Genomic DNA, 18,215 nt, shown 5'->3' with positions numbered 1-18,215 from the left:
TTGCCTATTTGCCAAGTATTTAAACTAAAGTAATTCATTCTGAGAAAGTATATTTTGTATTGTAATGTATAATGTAATTATAATGTAATTAAAAAACAATATCAAAAAATAGTTTAAAAAATGTAGTAAATCAATATAAAAAAAATCAGTATAACAATTAATACATTAAAAATTGTCATTTACAAAACCTTTTAAATTCACTGAAAAAAACATAGGTTTCAGGCCTGATATAGTGAGGAATTAGCATTTAAAAAACCTTTGAAATTCACTGAAAAACCCATAGGTTTCAGGCCTGATGTAGTTAGGAATTAGCATTTAAAAAACCTTTGAAATTCACTGAAAAAACCAAAGGTTCAGGGGCGTTATAGTTCGGAATTGGCATTTAAAAAACTTTAGAAATTCACTGAAAAAACCATAGGTTTCAGGGGTGTTACAGTTAGCTGGACATTTCCCTCGTACAAAACCCTAGAAATTCCCCTGTTATAGTTAGTTTAGCTAACTATAACTTGCGCCCCCGCAATGCACTGCTGATGACGTCATATATTACATCATCATGACATGGTCAGTGACATCACTCATGACATCACTGATGACATCTCAAATGACATCACTGATGACATCACTGATGACATCATCCAGTGACTGTTTGTTTCTGTAAAGTTTAAATATATTTTATATATTTATAGTGAAAGGCCTGTGGAAGAATGAGTGGGTGTACAAGTGTGTGAATGGATGATTTTCTAGGTGCGTAACTGACTCTATAAGTGAGTCATTAAATGTATCTTACTGCAGACTAGTGACTAAACTGTGTGAATGTCTGAATGTGTCTGTGTGTAGGTGTATAAGTGGCTGCATGGTTTTGTGAATAGCTATATGAGTGTCTATATGGGTTATTGATTGGTTGTCTGAGTATCTGTATGGGTGTCTGAGTGTTTGTGTGGGTAGGGTGTGTGTGACTCTATGCATAGATGTGTGAGTGGGTGAATCTATGGATGCATGGTTTTAAGAGTGCATCTGTGATCAACTGTATGGTTGGGTGAGTGTATGTATGGGTGTGTTAGGGATTGAATGTATATCTCAGTGGTACATGTGTGACTAACTACATATGTGAAAGGCAGTATATATGCGTGTAAGAGTATATAAGTGGGTATATGTGAGAGTGTGTGATTGTGAGAGTGGCTGTATGGATGAGTGTGTGCTTGTATCAATGATTGTATAAGAGCGTAAGAATGTGGTACTATTTTTATGAGTAAGTGAACTTGAGTGTGTTTAACTGTATAGGTGGGTAAATTGGACTGCGTTTAATTACTTGCACGACTGGCTAGGTGTGTCAGTACCTCAATGGATGATTGGCGGTCTGTGAGTGTCTATATAGGTGTATAAATGCATATGATAGTATTGTACGGAGTGACTGTAAGTATGAGTGACTGTACAGGTGAGTGAGTGGAGGTGTATGTAGACCTAAGAGTTAATGAGTGGGTATGTAGCTATTGGTATTGGAGTATCTATGATTTTGAGAATGGACGTCTGAAATTTTGAGTTGGTGTATCAAAGGTTAAATTAGGGTGTGAGAAGATGCAGTAATTTATCACATCGATGATGTCATCAGTGATGTCATCAGTGATGTCATTTGAGATGTCATCAGTGATGTCACTGACCATGTCATGTGATGTAATATGTGACATCATCAGCAGTGCATTGCGGGGCGCGAGTTATAGTTAGCTGAACTAACTATAACAGGGGAATTTCTATGGTTTTGTACGAGGGAAATGTCCAGCTAACTATAGCACCCCTGAAACCTATGGTTTTTTCAGTGAATTTCTAAGGTTTTTTAAATGCCAATTCTTAACTATAACGCCCCTGAAACCTTTGGTTTTTTCAGTGAATATATATATAGAGATATAGGTTTCAGGCACGTTATAGTTAGGAATTAGCATTTAAAAAACCTTAGAAATTCACTGAAGAAACCATAGGTTTCAGGGGCGTTATAGTTAGCTGGACTTTTCACTTGTACAAAACCATTGAAATTCCCCCGTTATAGTTATTTCAGCTAACTATAACTCGCGTGCCTGCAATTCACTGCTGATGACGTCACATATTACATCACTCATGACATGGTCAGTGACATCACTGATGACATCACTGATGGCATCTCAAATGACATCACTGATGACATCACTGATGACATCATCCAGTGAATGTGTGTTTTTCTGAAAATTACATATGTTTTACATATGTATATCTCAAGGTCGATAGAAGAATAAATGGGTATACAAGTGTCTAAATGGATGATTTGTTTTTGAAAAATTGATTGTATAACTGACTGATTAAGTGTATCTTAGTGAATACCTGGCTTAGTGAGCAATGTTTAAATATGTAAATATCTGTATCAGTCTCTCACTTTGTGTATAAGTGGCTGCATGGGTTGGTGAGTAGCTACATGAGTGTCTATATAGGTTATTAGTTGGTTTTTTGAGTATCAGTATAAGTGTCTGTATGGTTCGTGGGGGGTATTACGTAGTGCAGAGGTGCATGAATGAGTGACTCACTGTTTGTATGTGTTGAAGACAGCATGTGTACAGGACTGTATGGGTGGATGAGTGTGTACATGGGTGTGTTAGTGAGTGAATGACTGTCCCAATAGTGTCTTTATGAGTAACTACATATGTTTTAAACTAGTATATGTGACTATTGGTGTATATAAGTGAGTATATGTGAGAGTGAGAGATTGGAAGAGTTCCTGTATGAATAAGTATGTGTATCTATAAGTGATTGTGTAAAAGACTAAGTATGTGTAAGTTTCTGTAGAAGTAAGTGTGTTGGTGTGTATAACTGTATATGCAAGTAAATGGATGTTTGATTCTTTATTAGCATGAGTGACTAAGTGTGAGAGTGTAGCGGGATGTAAGAAGGGTCGGAGACTAAAGTATCGGAGGACGGTGGTTTTATTGTTTTGTACACTCTTTTCTTTTGCACATAAGGTCGGTAGAAGGGAAGGGGGTCGTCGTCCGGGGGTTCCGGAGCTGTTCGCGGGTACTGGTGTTTCCTTCTGCCGCTTCTCCGGTCCAGGATGTCGGGTTAGGACTGCGGGTGGTAGGAATCCGTCCCCGTGGTGCGTGTAAGAAAAAGAAGGGAGACGGTGTCAGTAGGTGGTTCTCTTGTCATACGATCATGAGGGGAGGGGAAGTGAGGACATACACCGTGCCTGTTTCCTGCTAAATGTGTCAGGGAAGTGAGGGTATGGGTACCGGGATAGGAAATCTCCCTAGGGTTTCTCTACGTTATGCCGCCCAGCCCAGCCCAGCCCAGGATACGAGCCCGTACCTGCTGGTGCCACGCTTCTCCAGAAACGTGGCGGGGCGAGTCACCGAATCGTTGGCCTCCTGGCTCTGCTGCCTCCGTCCTCGTCCTGGCGGCTGCTCTCTCGTCCGGTCGGTATTCCTCTGTTCTCTCCTCTCCAAGTGCTCGCGTCCCTCTCTCCTCTCCAACGGTGTTGGCGCACACCTCGGTCCTGCCGCTTCCGTGTTTTGAAGGTCCTCCTTCCACGTCATCATCGCTGGGGGCGTGTCGTAGGCCAAGTTCATCCCAGTTAAAGTAACAGGCCTCTTCCTCGCTTGTCCCCGTCCCGACATCCGATCTCCGAAGTGACCGTTCAGGTTGCTGAGGGGAAAGAGGGGAAAAGGGACAGCGCATATCGTCATCAGGGAGCCCGGTTTCAGGGTCAGTCCGGGGCCCCGTGTTACACACCACCCCCCCTGGATTCTCCCGTGTGGGGAGAGGAAACCGGGAGAGGAAGTCAGCGCTACCGTTCTCCGTCCCCTTCCGATGGTGTACAGTAAAGGAGAAGGGTTGGAGGGCCAAGAACCATCGTAAAACCCTGGGATTGTGAGACATGTTCTGGCTCATCCACTGTAGTGGGGCATGGTCGGTGTATAGGGTGAATGGGTGGCCCTCCAGATAGTAACATAGTTTTTCGACAGCCCACTTAAGTGCCAAGCACTCCTTCTCTATGGTGGCATATTTTACCTCTCTGGGGAACAGCTTTCTGCTGATATACAGAATCGGGTGCTCGACCCCATTTTCAGACTTTTGTGACAACACCGCCCCCACCCCATAGTCGGAGGCGTCTGTGTGCAAGATGAAAGGCCTGTTAAAATCGGGGGAGGCTAACACGGGGTTCGTGGTGATGATCCCTTTCAGGGAGGTGAAGGCTTTCCACATGGAGGGGGTTGAGGAAAGCAAACCCTGGGCACGGTATTCTTTCTTTAAGGTGTCGGTCAACGGGGCCGCTATCTCCGAAAAGGCGGGGATGAACCTCCTATAATAGCCAATGAGCCCCAAGAACGCTCTCATTTCTTTCTTTGAAGCGGGGAAAGGAGTCTCGGAAATAGCCCTCACTTTTTCTATTTGTGGTTCAATGATCCCATGACCCAGGACATAACCTAGGTACTTGAGTTTCTGATGGCCTACCCTGGATTTGGCGGCGTTGATATGTAAGCCCGCTTTCTGTAACGCCGTCAGGACCTGCTCGAGGTGTTCCATATGTTGTTCCCAGCTGGGGCTGAAGATGATTATATCATCCAGGTATGCTGAGGTAAATTTCGTAGGATTTCGGTCATGAGTCTTTAAAAAGTTGCGGGGGCTCCATGTAGGCCGAACGATAGTACGTTGAACTCGAACAGACCGTCGGGGGTGACAAATGCCGTCTTCTTACGGTCTGCTTCTCGTAACGGCACTTGCCAATAGCCCTTTGTCAAGTCGAGGGTGCTGATATATTTTGCTTCCCCGAGCCGTTCGATCAACTCATCTATCCGGGGGATCGGGTATGCATCAAAGGAGGACACTTGGTTCAGTGCTCGGAAGTCCATGCAAAATCTTGTGCTGCCGTCGGGCTTCGGGACCGTCACTATGGGGGAAGACCACTCGCTCCTCGATGGTCTGATTATACCAAGACGTAACATCTCTCTAACTTCCTTTTGTATTGCGGGTCTTTTGGCTGCCGGTATCCTGTAGGGCCGTTTTTTGATGACGGTGCCTGGTGCTGTCTCGATCCGGTGTTCAATCAAGGTTGTTTTCCCGGGTACATTCGAGAATATCGAAGAGAACGGGCCTAGGGTCTCGCATAGACTCTCTCTTTCTTGTTGTCTAAGGTCTTCGTTAATAACCAATTGTTCCAGCGTGGAGAGGGTGCGATCAGTCGGTGATAGTGCGATCTGTACTGCTTTGGGGGGGGCCCTATCCACTTCTTTAATAAGTTGATGTGGTACACCTGTGTCTTTCGAGGCGAGACCTGTAACTTGTAGCTGGTGTTACCAATAGAGGCGACCACTTTATACGGTCCCATCCACTCTGTTTGGAACCGTCGGGTCGGCGAAGGGAGTAGCACTAGGGCCCAGTCCCCTTCCTCCAACTTTCTCCATTTCTTTCCTTTGTCATAGAAATGTTTTTGTCGGTTTTGGCTGCGTTCCAAATTTACGTACGCCAGATCTCTCAATTTCCCTAGTTTGGTTTTCAGGTCTTGTGTGTATTCCAACAGCCCCTTGCTTTCTCCTTCCTCTTTTTCCCACGCTTCCTTGGTCATCTCGAGTAGTGTCCGGGGCTGACGACCATACAGCATTTCAAACGCCGAACACCCTAAGCTGCTCTGTGTCTGTCCTCGGATGACGTATAGGGCCAGGGGTAAGAGGGTATCCCACTCCTTGCCGCTGACAGCCAACATCTTCTTCAACGTAGTCTTGAGGGTCCCATTGTAGCGTTCGACGAGACCATCGGTTTGCGGGTGATATACCGACGTCCGTATCTGTCGCAGATCCACCATCCTTATAGATCCCTGGCCAGAAAAAGTGTCGTAAGACATTCTGAGTCGTTTTTTCACTACCGATGTGCCCCGCTAGGAGATGAGTATGGGCATAAAACATAATCTGTTCTCTGAAGGAGAGAGGCACCAGCAACTGTAGGGGTTCTTCGGGGTTCCCTTGTCTATATAGTAATCCATTCTGCATATGGAACCGAGGGAACCTGACTCTGGGTTCCCCTTGCTCTACGTGAGCCTGTTCCCAAGCGTTAGAGAGGGTGGGATCGCTGGCCTGGGCGAACCTAAAACTTCTGTCCCCTACCCAGGGTTCGGGAGTGATGTATGCCGGGTGGCCTCTACCCCCTTGTGGACTGGGGAGGGAGCGGGGCTGAATAAGGGTTGAGGAAGTGAATAGCTCTAGGAAATGGGGATTGGCGGTCCCTATTATAAGGTCCTCTGGCACATGTGTCACATCCCCATGACTGACATTACGTTGGTCACATTGTTGCAGTATTTGGCATGCACTGTGTTGTGTAGCAGATCGACTTCGCCGTGAACATGACAAGTCTGAATCACAACAGAGGCAAGTATGGTGTACTGGTGAGTTTATTTACAAACATGTGTGAGTGAGGTGCACAGGATGGTGGGTGCTGTACAGTGGTTTGGGAATCCAAAGTTCACATTGGAGTTGGATGTGCTGGTAGATGAAATGTCCAGAGTAAAGTCCACAGTCGTCTGCTACATTGGCCCAACATGAACCCTCCATGTCATGTGGGCGAGTTGTGTGCGATTGGACAAGGTGAACGGGTTGCGCACAAAGAACATTGTCCAGAACAGGTTTAGAGGCCCTGGGGGATGTGCTGGAACATCTGCCTCTCACATGTCCTTCTTCGGACGACCCCTCTTCTTCCGGGGGGGGAAATCCTCATGTGCAGGCCTCTGCGGTGCAGGGGACTCTCCGCCAGAGTCCTCCTCCCTCCCTGTGGCGCTGGCAGATGGTGTTGCGACAGATGTTGTGGGCACACATGGGGGTGGGGACAGGTTGGTGTTGATCTGGCGGAGGCATTGTAGTATGTCCCGATGCACCGCAGTAAGGGCATCCCACTTTGCCTCCATGCGGGCATGGTGGGCGACCTGCTCCTGTTGCATGTCCTTGAGGATCCCCACTACCTGGTCAAATCCTCCGGTGCTATCCTGGTACGCATCTATGATGCGTGCCAGTTGGGGGTCATCATGCAGTCCAGACCCCTCTGCAAGGTGTGCCCTGTGCCTCCCACCCCTCCCAGCACCCCTCTCCACACGGGCAGGACCAGCGGCGGTACGCACAGGTGACCCTGGGACCCCTTGGGTGGTGTTGCTGGTGGTGTTGGCTGTAGCTTTCGGGGGGTCCTGTGTCCCTGTGCTGTGGGTTTTGATTGTCCTTGGTCTGTCCGTGTTGGCGGGGGTGCCCTGTCGGTGTCCAGATGGTGGAGGCGTGGGTACAGGGGGGGCAGATGTTGCTGCTGCTAGTGCTGCATGATGGCTCACACCGGAGGGGCCAGGTTGGTCGTCGTCATCCGAAGAGGACAGTGAGAGAGTCAGACCAGAGAGCTCAGTGTCCAATAGAATCTGGGACTGGGTATCCTCGTCATATGTCACTGGGTGCCCAGCACGACCTGTGCTTGGAAGAGACACACAATGTGATTTATGTTTCTACATGCATCGTTGGTTCACAAACATGACATTTTCTACTTTTCAAACAGATGCCTGTATGTACACTGCTTTTTCCCAGCTTGTCACAGACAGAGTTTGATCTTGTTGTTGGCCATTTGCCAGTATGGCCTTGTGCTCCCCACAACAGAGACCAGTGTCAGACATCTTGTCGGTCCCTTCCCTTCCGTTGATATTGTTCGGCCATGTGGGTGGGTGTAGGTTGTCTGTGACTGCGAGTCCCATCATACTCTTGGCTACACCCCCCTTCCCAGCATGCCCATGCTTCCTCCCTCTTAACTCTGCTTCCCTGTGCTGATATTTCAATGAGGTGTGTGTCAATGCGTTGCACCCGGTGAGTTGTGTGGAGTTTGTGTTGGGGGGGGTGTCTCTCCATGCTGCTTAGTATGGTCAGGGCTGTCAGTCATCATGACACGTGCTTCCATTGTAGGGTGTGCAAGTTGTCTTTCAGGATGTCAGTCAGTGGGGTCCTGCTTCTGATTTGCGCACATGCCCTAGCAGGGCCTTGTGCTCCTCACAGCAGGACCCAGTGTCAGCCATCTTGTCAGTCATTTTCCACTCCCTGTGATGTGGGCATGTTTCAGAGAGGTCTTGATGGGCCAATCAGGAGGGGAGCATTATCTGTGACTGCAAACACCATCATGCTTTTGGATACACTCACTTCACCTGGATCCCCACTATTCCTTCCTGACAGTCAGCTGCACTGTGAGGTGGTGTGTTTGTGGTGTCAAACTGTCTGGCTGGGTGTATTTGGCTTAGTGCCACTGGCTTGCTGTATTTGTTTGTAGGTTGGTGCATGTCATGACACAGTCCCCAGTCACTATGAGATGGCAGGTATTGTGTTTGTGTGACTGGCATACACATCTTGGGTTGATTATCTATTGGTTATTGTAGCTTTGCTTGGGGTGCATGGTTTCACTGCCCCCTTGCCACACAATCTTGGGTATGTTGTTTGTGTACTCTCCAGTCTCTGGGATGACTGTTAGGCCTTGGACGCTCTCTGGTGGTAGGATGTCCCGCACCTTCTCCTCCCAGGTCCTGAAGTACACTGGTTTGGCAGAGGGGCCACTGCCGGTGCGTTGACTCAAGGCGTGATCTTTTTCGATGAGTTTCTTGACCCTCCTGCGCACATCATACCACCTGTTCTGGATATCATCCTTTGTGCGCAACGTTGGTGCTTGTGCATTCACCTTGTCCACAATCCTCTCCCACATCTTGGTTTTCTGTGAGATGGGGTCCTTTGAACCAATGTACCAAACAAATGTGGCTCTACTCTGATGATCTCGTCTACCAGCACTTCTAACTCACTATCTGTGAACTTTGGATTCTTCTTTGGAGGCATAGTGATGGGTGGTGGTGGTGGGGATGTGTGTGTGAGAGTGCAAGTGATGGTGGTTTGGTGTTGGTTTTGCTGTGTGTATGTGTGTGTGCTTTTGTATGAGGTGCTGATGGTGTGTGAGTTGTGTGATGTGTGAGTTGTGAGTGTGTCTGTGGTTGCTGTGTACTGGTGTTTGCTGCTGGCTGTGTCTCCTGTTTGCAAGGGATAATGGTAGTGATTGTAGTCCTTCATATAGTTGTAGTTGTGGGTGTGTCTTTGTCCAATTAATTTTTTTAGGGTATTTATTGGCTTAGTCATAGCTTGTTTGGTCCTTTTTTTGTGTTTTTTCCTTTGTGTTTTGTAGACAAGAAGGAGACGTTCATGTGACGGAAACGGACGCTGCTGTTGTCTCGTGCGGGCTTCTCCGCCTCGTTCACACTGCCTGTCTTCTGTGTTTGGTAGGCGTCGTTCGCGGCGGTCTCTATTGCTTGTGTGCCGGGTTGTCTGTGCGTGTCGGTCGTGCGGCTTGGTCTCCGTGCGAGTCGGTCTAGTTTTACACACATTGCATCGTACTGCGCTAATCGTACATCGCGGGTACGGGTCGGTCGGGTTGATTCCGGGTTCGTGTCGGTCGTGGAAAATCGCATCGGATTTCCGGCCGGATCACTATTTTCCCTCCGGCTTGGTCGTACAGCTTGCATTGCGTACGTGTCAGCTGTAATTCACTCGCGTTGCATCATACTGCACGGGTCGTACGGGTCTGGTCCATGTCGGTCGGTATATGGTCCGGGGCTGCGTCGGTCGGTTCGTTTTGCGGCCAGAATCGGAATCGACCCTCTAGTTGGAGACGTTCTGCTCCTGAGAAATAAAACCAGAGTTTCACAATTAACCTGAATGCTATTTCATTCACGCTCTTTCATACGGAAAATATAGTTCATTCATACAGAATTCTGTCTTTCCCGAGAACAGCGAATAGTCTGTCCTACTACAGAATTATGTCACACGTTAATGAAGTAGCACTTCCCTCTACTTTATCCTTCTAGCAAGCTTAGGGAACACCTATTACCTTTCCAGTGATAAGCGTAATCAGAGTACATTTTGGACTCCTGGTACCTAAGGCCAAAATTTCACAGGTGACCTTCACTACCATACATTTCTCTCACACAGAAAATGTCCCTAATGACAACCCACGATGATGTTACTGAATCGAACCCAGATAATGTGTCGTGCAACTCCAATCGTCACATGTTTTCCCCATGTACCAACAGGGCAACAACAATTCTGTCATTCCCGAGAGCAGCGCTTACCTCTGCTCTACTATGGAACCGTTACAAACTTCCGACTTCCTACATCCCAGAAGCTGTCAAACAACACAGAACTCGACGCGACTCAACATAAAGTGTTAATACATAAACCAATACTTTCCCACAATCAATAATCAATAAGCAATTTTACAAGCAATAATCACCAAACCAAAACAATAAAAACCATAACTCTGCTACCAGAAACACTGATCCAGCGCAAGACTAGAAAATGGGGAATAACATTTACCGATACCCTCCCTGCATCGCAGACACGACGTCACACTAGCTCATTCACACACGCAGTCATTGGTGGGGCCCATAACACCAACACTTATACGTCTCTCTCACGAGTCTGCACACACAGGAGGGATGAGTAATTCAAGCGCTGGACATGGGGGAACACCTTATAACCTATAGGGAGAGAAAAGTTATTTTACAAAATATACATTAACATCCTTCGCCTATAGATCCCTAATCCTAAACATCAAGGCACTCCACCCACTTGGCCAATGGACCAATTTAGTTGGATTGGTTGACGATGACCTAGTACCAGCTAAAACACATTTTAAGACTCGGAATCCTTATTTTCCTTAATGAAAAACCACAAACTCATATCTTTTGTTAATCAATAATTGTTTTTCAAAATTTTCATAATGACTTATATTTGCATTTGTTTCGTCAAAGTTTAGAATTTCTAGATCAATTCAAGTAAATCGTAGAACATCATATTTACCTAATCTGGCTATTTGGAGTCCTCTAATTCATTGGCTCTGCATAACCAAATTTTGTCGTAAATTGTCCGAAAAAGCAGGCCAAAGCTCAAAGTCCTCTCCTCAGCACGTTACAGTCCCAAATTTATCAAAGGACCAGAAATCGTGCAAGCATCTATCATAGCCCGTGGATTTAGAAAAAGTTTGCAGTCATCAAGTGGTCGGGCAGCATCTGGACCATCAGGAAAGGCGTCACGAACGAAGGTGAAAAGAGATGAATATGATGATGTGTTGAAGTACCCCCTCCCTACTTTACTACACTTTTTATAATAAAATCAAGTTAAAGAAGATACAATTTTAAGCTTTAGGACAATCGTGATTGGCTGGTTGGGATCGTCCGATTCGTATTCCCAGATTCTTAGTACAGTTCGAGGGGTGAGGTCATTTGTCAGCGAAGTGTCGGCTTGTTCCGGTTTACTGTACGGTTGATTGTTCCCCTGTCTTGGCGAACCTCCAGATATACATCCTTGACCGGGAACATGATGAGCAAAGGTCGCTAAGCGGTTCGGGATATTTTTCGCACATGCGCAGCTCACTCTGCGCCTCATGAGACAGTGGCCACTTCTGCGTGCGATGTCAGCGGCCATATTGGATTTAGGCCCAGATGTCAACTTAAGCGAAACAAACACAAAAGAATGATTAATTGATGGAAATGGTGATTCTAATGTTAACCCCTTGCTAATCCCTCTATGTGCATGTATTTATCTAGCATATAGCGACATTTAAAGCTATTATATTCACCTTTTTCGATCCTCCTCGATGATGCAACATCGCAAAGCAACATATATCATGCAGTATTCTATTACCACATACACTATTCATTAATATGCGTACAAATTTTAGTCATAAGAGTTATTTAGCCATGCAAAATAGCAAATCCCATGTAAAGTTTAAGTTTTAATAAGGTTGATTAGTATACATGCAATACTCGTTTAATATTATTATAGTTAATAGATTATATAATTAGTATTTTCATGCAAGAATAGAGGAGGTATACAAAATTTTGCACTACTTGCTCCATCAGTATTAACACAGATAAAAATATTTAAAATCCGTCCTCTGGAATAATAAAATTAATAGATAGAATGATAAAACAATTACAAATATTATACCTATAAAGCCTCTCAAGCAATACCAATTAGTCACATTACCTAATGCAGGGGCACAACTATTGCGACTAAGACATACCCAAAAATCAGAACAATGCAACAATATCTAGTGTGTAGGAGGCCAGCTCCACCTATCATAGCCTCCTCAGTCCACTGAAAGAGCCTAAGTCTGTGATCTAATGGCCAAGACCACCCCAAAAACTTTGCCAGAGCAATGGCAATGGGTGCTGATGTTTCTGAACGCAATAGTCTTAGCGCAACGCCGTTACTTCTAGTACCCAGTAATCTGCAAATTGGTGTCCCATGGTCGGCGAGGGGCAGCATAAGCTGGGCAAACAAACAGCAAATGGACCAGTGATTCTAAATGGGCACAGCAGATGGGACAGGAGTCGACACCTGAATTGTCCCATCTTGCAGTAAACGATCTTACTGGTAAAGAACCAACTCTAAATTGGAAGTATAGCTTCCGATCGTGTGGCTTGGTAATTGTATCCCAGTACTGTTCCAGTCTTGGGACTGATTTAACTCCTAGGAGTCTTCCAGTCAGGGATGAAGTGTCACTATTCTTATATGTGTTTTGGGTTACCCATTCCCAGTATTTTGCTTGTAGAAACGCCTTAGGAGGGAACAGGGTGCCAGCTGGTTTCTCCCATAATGATACCATGCCAATACTCATTCATTTGATAACTTTATTTCGGTCAGAGACCATAAAAGCACAGATAAAAATACATACAAGAGTACACATTTCATTAAGACAATAAATAAGGACAAGTTAATACAATGTTTAAGAATGAATTAAACTAATTGTTATCAAAGAAGACGGAATTAATAAATAAAAGGCAAGAGTATTTACACAAAACGTTTCCTTCTTCGCCATGAGCCATATAAGAAACGGGACACAGCAAAAACAATGGGGGGATGAGTGTCGTATGTTAAGACCCTACATGCCTGCATGCAGTGTCTGAACCCAAGATTCCTACAAAGGGGAATGAGCCACTTTTTCCTTATTGGTTGATACGCAGGGCAGAAAAACATAACGTGACATACATCTTCTTGATTGTATTTACAAGCCGGACAAGCAGTGTTTTCTGGTTTTGCCCATTTGTGGGTGAATGCCCTAAGCGGAAGCTACCATGCCTTAGCTGCAAGAAGAGCTTCCTTGCGAGAGGTGGATAGATTACATCTAGGAAGACTTCTGCTCGCATTTCGGCTTTTATTAGGAGGAACTCTTTTGTAAGTTTCCCCAAAGAGCTTGAACCATGAAGGGCAAGTAATTTCTGTTGCCTTATCTGACCTGTGAGTTCCGTTTTAGATGTCCTTATGCAGGACACCTCCGGGGATTCCCAGAGCTCGGTCCCGCCGATCTTTATGCTAAGATTCTTAATGTGGGATAACCATGCGATGTTCTTATTTTTTTTTTTTATTAGAGCCCAGACCTCTATGAATTCCTCTCTGTATGGTGCCAATTCTGGCACCGACCAGAGTCTTTTCCAATAGAGCATGGGCTGCAGAGTTGCTAAATCTTCAATTGGTTCTAACCCCAGGTCAAATCGTAAAGGGATAAGTGGTGTGCTTATAGGCAAACCCACAAGACTTCTCATAAAACCCTGCTCAGCCATAGTTAGCTTGGAAAGGTTTTTATGGCCCCAAAGTTCGGCTCCATACAATGAAGCAGTTCTAGCTTGTAGTCGGTATATTTCTATGGCCGGGGCCGCTGGTTTAAAGACCGAGGCTCGCTGGACCTTACTAATCCCTCCCGCTATTTGGGACAACCTAAGCGTTGATTTCGAAATTTGTGGGCCCCAATCAAAGTTCTCTGTCAGAGTGATCCCAAGATAGACAAAAGTCCTGACTCTCTCAAGAGGAGAGCAATTAAGAGTGGGATTTGGGCGAGTCTGCTTTGGGGGATTAAAAATCATGAACTTGGTCTTATCCAAGTTGATCTCCAAGCCTCGGGCAATACAAAATGCGAGAAAACCATCCAAAATACGCTAAATGCCCGATGATGTTTTGGATAACAACAAGGTGTCATCCGCAAACATCAGAGCGGGCACTCTGCCAGTAGCCAACCTAGGGGCATCGTTATCAGTTACGTCAGCTAGGTGGTCCACAAGACCGTTAATGTAGAGACTGAACAATGTTGGAGCCAAAACACACCCTTGGCGCACACCCTTCCTGACAGGAAATCGTGCAGACAGATCGCCATGCCTCCCCCACCTAACCTGGGCATAATTGCCGTTGTGGAGTCTGGTTAAAATATTCAGTAGATAGGGAGAAAGACCCATATCCGCCAAGACTTTCCACAACTTTCCTCTTGGGACAAGGTCGAAAGCAGCGCGCAGATCAACAAAGATGAGGTAGAGGCTGCCACCCTCCACTCTCACCGTTTTCCAGAATAAAACCTGGAGTCGGAAAATTTGATCTGTGGTTGAGATCCCTGATCTAAACCCGGCCTGCAATGTAGTCAATATTTTATTTTCTTCCATCCATTCCAAGATTCTATCCAAAATAATTCTGCCCATTAATTTCTGGGAGGTATCTATAAGGCTGATTGGTCTGTAGTTTACCGGTTTTAGCGGACAGCCTTTCTTAAATATGGGGACTATCTCCGCACCCAACCAAGTATCTGGTGGATCAGCCCCCTTAAGGATTGAGTTAAATAGTACCACCAAGTACGGGGCCCAGATTTTTGGTTGGGAGCGAAATAAATCCGGGGGCATCTTATCCAAACCGGGAGCTTTATTATGTAAAAGCCTTACTATTGCAGACTCTACTTCTTTGAGGGTAGTGGAGGAGTGTGGCTCAATGGTTAGAGCGGCAGACCCTGAAGCAGAGTTCTGGCCAGGGACCAGGGTTCGATTCCCGCCTCGGCGGGGCTCGGGCTCAATTTCCTCGGACCTGTCTATTCTCGCCTCGGTGCCTATTCTAATCACGGGCCTCATGCTGCAACTCTGGGCAATAGCTTGCTTAGCCTCCACACTGGCCCCAACAGCGCTAAGGATGCCTGGCTTCACCCTGGGGGTGCCCAGGAGTGGACACTTCACAGGGAAAGCCAGGAGGGGTTCCACAGCGGTATGAGTATCAGCGCCAGGAAACCGCAAAAGGCGACACCGCAAGGTGGCCGTTTGGTGACAGTGCGCTCTATAAGTAACTTGACATTTACATTTTACATTTACATGGCCTCGGGCAGTTCTGGGAAAGGAATACCCTCACCTACCAAGGAATCCTTATTCCGGCCGCCGCCCAGGGGCCCAAGCAATCGTGCTCCTGTTGGGGCTCAGAGGCCGCAAACGGGAAACAGATCTCTGTAACACCGAAGACAGGGTCGCTCCCTCTCACTGGTCTGTACTCCATGGGTGGGTCGGGATTGGGAGGATCGCCCAAGTCCCCATACAGTGCCCCAAAATGCGTTTCCCACACTTGGGGTGCTATATTTGCAATTGGGGTCAAGGCTCCCCTACTCTCACCAGAGTTCACAATGGCCCAAAACGCCTTGGGGTCTCTTCGAGAAAGGGTTAGCCTGAGTTCCTCCCATCTTTGCTCCTCCCAGTCCTTCTTTCCCCTAGAGATAGCCTTCTTGTATTCTAGGCGAAGTTTCTTAAGGTTAGCTCTATCATTGTCTTTTATTGCAGAAAGCAAGTCCTTTTTTGCTTTTCTGCAAGAGTCATCGTACCAGGGATGTGTCCTAACCAGCTGCGGTTTTTTCCCCACGGGATTGAACAGATCCACCAACTTGTCAAATAAATGTTTGTGAATCTCAGTGGGATAGCTTGGGTTATCTTCACTTGCATCCCCCATATCAGAAAGGAATGGTAATGCTATCTGATATATTTTCGCAAGTTTGGCGGGGAAATTCTGAAAATAGGGCCATTTAACCCTCCTCCTATTGTTAGAAAGCAACACAGGAAGCGATGAGCTATTAGGATTGGGGGAAGGGTTTGTTAGTCCAAAGCTTCCCGGTTTGAGGGTTAAAACAAGGGCGTTGTGATCACTGTCTTGTCTAGGGTGTATCGTAAACTCCTGTAGCATATCCCAGTGTCTGGTTTCCATCAACATATAATCGATGATAGAATTTTGCCCTGGTCTGTTAAACGTTGCCAACCCCGGACGATCGGGTTTCAATCCCCCATTGCAGGCCCTTAAGGACAATGCAAGGGATAAAGATTTAATTTGGAGGACCAGAGGGGTCCAAGCTCTGACAGGAGAAATTTGTGGGTCCAAAACGTGCCAGAACTGGTCCTCGTCATCCAAATCTCCCGTGCCAGGGCTCTCAAGGGGCTCGAATTGGCAATTAAAATCGCCTCCTACTAATAGAGCGGCTGGGGGGTCAAGAGACAATATGAAGTGCTTTAGAATATCAATGTTGCCAGATTCTTGGCCGTTCTTGACTGGTCTAGAATAAACGTTTATTAAGGTGACCCGTGACTTATCTTTTAGTGTTAGGAGTACACATTGGACGTCAAGGGAGTTGGTTGGTATCTGAACTGCCTGGATGCCCAAATGCGCCCCCACCCATATTGTGAGACCTCCCGAAGGTCTCCCTCTGCCCCTTGAAGTTGCCAGGATATCAAAAGTGGCATAAGCAGTCCTCGGGTTCTCCTCCGTAGCCCACGTTTCTTGCATCAGGCAGATATCATGCCTGCCTATAAAATTACTCCACTCAGGGATAGATAACTTGCTCTTTATCCCAGCCACATTCCATGACAGAATTTTTATTTTCCCGTCTACTACTCTATTTGTATCCAATAGATCACGATCTTTTGGATATGAACAGATTCCTCGTGTTTGGGTGTTGATTTCTAATGTGGTTTCCCCAGGGTTGACTCCCAACGGCAGATCCTCGGGAGGAGAGGCCCCGCCATTATCGATAGTTTCACTCACTTCCAACCCATCCCCAACTGTACTCATGGAGTGGGGCGTTGATACATGTTCTGGAGTACTACTCCCACAGCTACCCCTATCTGCAACTATTTGGGTACCCGTAGTATTATCTAACTGAGGTACAGGGCTCCGAATCATGACTGGTCAGTCAACCTCCTCCAACACACTAAATCTATTTTTTTGAGGGAATAGTGACAGTAGGGGGGTGGTCTGGTACCGGTCCTCCCAAGTTATCGTACCTTGGCATGCTCTGGCATGCGATTTATTTTTCCCCCCCTCCCACCTGATACCTCTGTTTTGCCCTGTTCTGTGCTGAGGTACTGGATAGAAGTATGACAAGTGCAGTGGGATAATTTGGGTATTAGACTTGGAGGCTGACCTACTGCAGATATAGTCTACAGCAAGCGTGTGCCTAAAGTTGATAATGACACAATTTCCTGCAATAGATTTAGGTGTAGACCCAATCCAGTCTATAATCCTTGCACCCAGTATTTCTCCAGAAATGTTGGAGGGAAGAGGGCTGTTAGAATTAAGCCAGTACATGCATTTATTTTTTAATTCCAAGTAGTCCTCGTTTTTCCCTTGGGATAGAGGGGGGACACCGGCAAGCACAACAACGTATGGTAGGGACTCGGGTGGCAGATCTATACAAGGCAACGCAGTGTGGGACCCCTCTCTGGCAGTATTTCTGTTCGCTAGTACTTGGTTGTCTAAACATTTTGCCCCCACTTCAGTAACCCCCCTCTGCATTTTAAAGCTTTCAGTGCCTATATCCCTGGGCAAAGGAGTGGTTATGTCAGGAACAGTCTTGACACTTGGTTGGGGGGTATAGGTAGGGTGTTGGAACTGGCAGGGGGATTATCGTGGGTGGAAGCGGAACTGAAACAGGGGTTTGCAGGGGAACTAGTCGATTGGGCTTTGCCAAGGCCTGCGTTGTTAATAGTAGAGACCAGTCTATCCAGCCTAGATAACAGAGATTTAAAATGCGAGCCAAGTAACTGTTCCATATGTGCCTGGAAGTCAAGTATCAAATGAGTAGCCAAGAGAGGTGCCCCTGTGGAGGACAGGGAAGGGGAACCATCAGTTGGTATAGCAGATTTGGTTAAAAGCTTGGTATACTTATTGCTTTTCTCTTCCCGATCCTAGGTTTTTTAATTACGGTGCGAGGTACAGAAACCTTGTTTAGTGTGGAGTAGGATGGGGATTTAACAACCTCTGAAACATTCATTTCACTAGAAATGGGCTGTGCGCAGGGCAACTCAGCAAAAGAACACATGAGGGAGGAATTAAAATCAGGGGGATTAATAGTAACAATTGAAGCATCCTCCA

Source organism: Triturus cristatus, chromosome 9 (genome assembly GCF_964204655.1).
Source record: "Triturus cristatus chromosome 9, aTriCri1.1, whole genome shotgun sequence".
NCBI lineage: Eukaryota > Metazoa > Chordata > Amphibia > Caudata > Salamandridae > Triturus > Triturus cristatus.
This window is presented reverse-complemented; position numbering follows the sequence as displayed.